This window comes from Salmo salar, chromosome ssa10, assembly GCF_905237065.1.
Source record: "Salmo salar chromosome ssa10, Ssal_v3.1, whole genome shotgun sequence".
Lineage (NCBI taxonomy): Eukaryota > Metazoa > Chordata > Actinopteri > Salmoniformes > Salmonidae > Salmo > Salmo salar.
The window spans coordinates 9,443,377-9,446,908 of record NC_059451.1 but is presented as its reverse complement, the minus strand read 5'-3'; positions in this window follow the sequence as shown (position 1 = coordinate 9,446,908).

Below are 3,532 nucleotides of genomic sequence, written 5' to 3'. Positions count from 1 at the left end.
GCTAGTAATGTTAGCAAACCCGTTTTTCAGTTTTTGGGCAACCACTTTTTCTGGTTGCCCATGCCGGCGGAGATACAATCTTCGGCAAAATCATTCGCAAGGAGATTCCTGCAAAAATATTATTTGAAGAAAAGATGACTGCTATGGTGTGTGGTCATCCACACCCCCTCCCAAAATGGCTGCTGTGCCATTTCTTCCCCTTGCATTACTTGACATAGATCCAGAAAAACTAGATGTGTAAATCTAGTAAGTAGTGAACTTCCGACTTCAACTCTATGTCCGTTACGTTTATGGGGGGTCAATTAAGGAAGACATCCTCTTCTGCACACCACTGGAAACCAGGACAACAGGAGAGGTTATTTTTAAAGTACTGGACTGCTTTGTGACATCAAATAGACTTTGGTGGTCAACATGTGTTGGTATCTGTACTGATGGCGCAAAAGCCATGACAGGGAGACATAGTGGAGTGGTAACGCGCGTGCAAGCAGTTGCTCCCAACACCACTTGGGTACACTGCAGCATCCACCGAGAGGCTCTTGCTGCCAAGGGAATGTCTGACAGCTTGAAAGATGTTTTGGACAGTATAGTGAAAATTGTTAACTTTGTTAAAGCAAGGACCCTGAACTCTTGTGTATTCTCTGCACTATGCAATGATATGAGCAGAGACCATGTAACACTTTTACAACCTACAGAGGTGCGCTTGTTATTGTCGTATCCCAGGAGGTCTAACCCGGGGGTGGTAATAGAGGTGAGGTACATGATGCAACGTTGGCTCCCTCTGCTGGGAGTACACGAGCTGGGCACCCCGACACGGATAGCTCCAAGTAGAGGTAATTAGGGGAAAGTGCCAACCAGCCGTGGAGGCCACATAAAAGGAGCACTGTGGCACACTGCGGGAGAGGCCCGGGAGAGACCGACACAGAGCCAAAGCTGAAAAGAACGACCGAGCCAAACCTACGGGATTTTCTTTGTTATGTTTATTTTATGGCCTAGTAAAGTTGTGTTTGTGGACTAAAATCTTCCTGTCTCTGTGTTAATCTCTGCACGCTCAACCCAACACCCCACGGTTTACCACATATGGTGGAGAATGTGGGCAACTCAGTAGCTTTGGGTGCCGTGGGGTCGAGCGTATGGAGATTACCATGGAGGAGATGGTGGCTCAGTTTATCCTCAGCCAGCAGAAGCAACAGGCTCTCCAGGAGCAAGCACTGGAGGAGCAGCACCAACAAAACCTCAGACTGGTAGCGGAGGTAGCCCAGTTGAAGGCTGGAATGGCTCAGGAGTCTGGCCCTAATCAGTTCCTGGTTAAGTTAAGGGAGAAAGATGAGGTGGAGATGTATTTGTGCACCTTCGAGAGGACGGCGCAGAGGGAAGGATGGCCCAAGCCCAAGTGGACCAGCCTGTTGACACCCTACCTCTCCGGGAAGGCCCAGAAGGCCTACTTTGACTTGAACGCTGACCAGGCCGCGAATTATGAGGGACTTAAACGTGAGATCCTGAGCCGTTATGGATTCAGCCTCGCACGCCGTGCACAACTGGTCCCCAACTGGGCCTTTGACCCCACCCTTTCCCCCTGTGCTCAGATGAGCGACCTGGTGCACCTCATCAAGGGCTGGCTACTAACTGACGTACCGTCCCTCCCGATGATCGACAAGCTCATCCTGGATCGATACCTTCGGGCCCTGCCATAGGAGATGAAGAACACGGTGAGCATGCAGAACCCCCAGAGCCTGGAGGAATTGCTGGCTGCTGTGGAAACTCACCAGAACACCCAGGACCTGCTAAGAGGGGAGGGGGATGAACAACACAGAGAGAGGCGAGGGGCTGAAGGGGGCCCAGACGGAACCAGCCGAGGCCGGGAAGCAGGAGGGTGACCCAAACCTATGACGTCGGCCACTGCTGGACCTAGATCAGAGACGCTGCTATGTGTGCGGTGAGCCGGGACACCTCGCATGGAGCTGCCCCGGCCGGGAGGAGGCCATGCCCTCCGCATCCTCCAGCTCTGGGTTAACCCGGATGGCAAGTTATGTCACCTCCTGTTGGGCGCACACCGAGACGGCCCCTCCAATGGTTCCTGTACGAATCGATGGCATTAACACCAGCGCTCTGCTGGATTCCGGCAGCATGGTGACCCTGGCCCACCCGCAGTGGCTCACCTGAGTGGGGAAAGATGAACCGGGGGACGAGGAGGTGACAGTGTCCTGTGTACACGGGGACACGAAGAGGTACCCTGTGCCTGGTGGGGATAATCACCCCTAAGGGGGAGTGCTAGGTGCGCGTGGGGGCTGTTCCTAACCTGCCCGTGTCTATTGTCCTCGGTCGAGATTGCCCTCTCTTCCAGGCACTGTGGAGGAGGGACCTGGGGAGGCGCGCATGTGAGGTAGGAAGAAAAGGAAAAAGGACGGTGACCTGTGCAACCCACCCCCTGCCACGAGAGGTGTCCACTGGGCCCGAGTCGGACCCGGAGGAGGGAGACGACCCCGCTACGGCAAGCGAGCCACCGTGCGAGGAAGACCTCAGGCTCCCCTTTATAGAGGTGGAGGCCCCAGACGGACCTCATGACATGGGAATCCTCACGGGTCAGTTCGGGATGGCCCAGTTAGAAGACCCCAATCTCCAGAATGCTAGGGGCATTCGGTGGATGGCGTGCTGTTACCTGGGGTAAGTGAGTGGTGCTACCCCCACTTTGCCATCAAGCATAATTTATTGTATCAGGTAGTAAAGCACAATGGGGAGACAAAATACTTGTTACTCATATCCAGGCAGTATGTTAGGACTGTGTTGCAGCTTTCCCACACCCACCTGCTTATGGCACACCTGGGGATGGAGAAAACCAGGGAGTGGATCGGGAACCAATTCCACTGGCCCGGAGTCAAGCGCGCCGTGGAGAACTACTGCCATAGTTGCCCGGAGTGCCAGATCACAGCTCCGAGGGTACATTATAGAAACCCTTTGGTTCCCTTGCCCATTATAGGAGTGCCATTTGAGCGGGTGGCAATGGATCTGGTTGGTCCATTGGTGAAGACCGCGAGGGGACACCAATACATCCTGGTAATCGTGGATTACGCCACCCGGTATCCTGAGGCAATCCCGTTACTTGTTGTACAGGGAGAACACTGTAAGAACAGCCCATGTTCTGAGTTATGTCGCTGTACATTTCAAAAGTGCTGAACAAATAGTTATATTGACTATGTCCATCATAGCTCACTCATTGTCTTAATCAAAATTATGGATTGCCTCTTATCTGCTTGTCGTCCCCTTATGCCGTAGTTTGTACATCTCAATTGTCATTAGAAACCACATTTGTTTAAGCAAGTCAGCCATATCAGCTATGTTTTTTTTAAAGCCAGTAAATGGGGCTGAATTAAAGGCTGCGCTGATAGCCAAGTTTAGCAGTGGTAAGGTGTTGGGACTGCTGTTGGGACTCTGCTGTTGGGACAGCTTTATGTAGGCCCTAACCGTTTTTGGGCACCGTTTGTCACCGTTAAAGTGCAATTCATGTATTGTTTAGTGTTGTGTTGTGTAGTGGCTA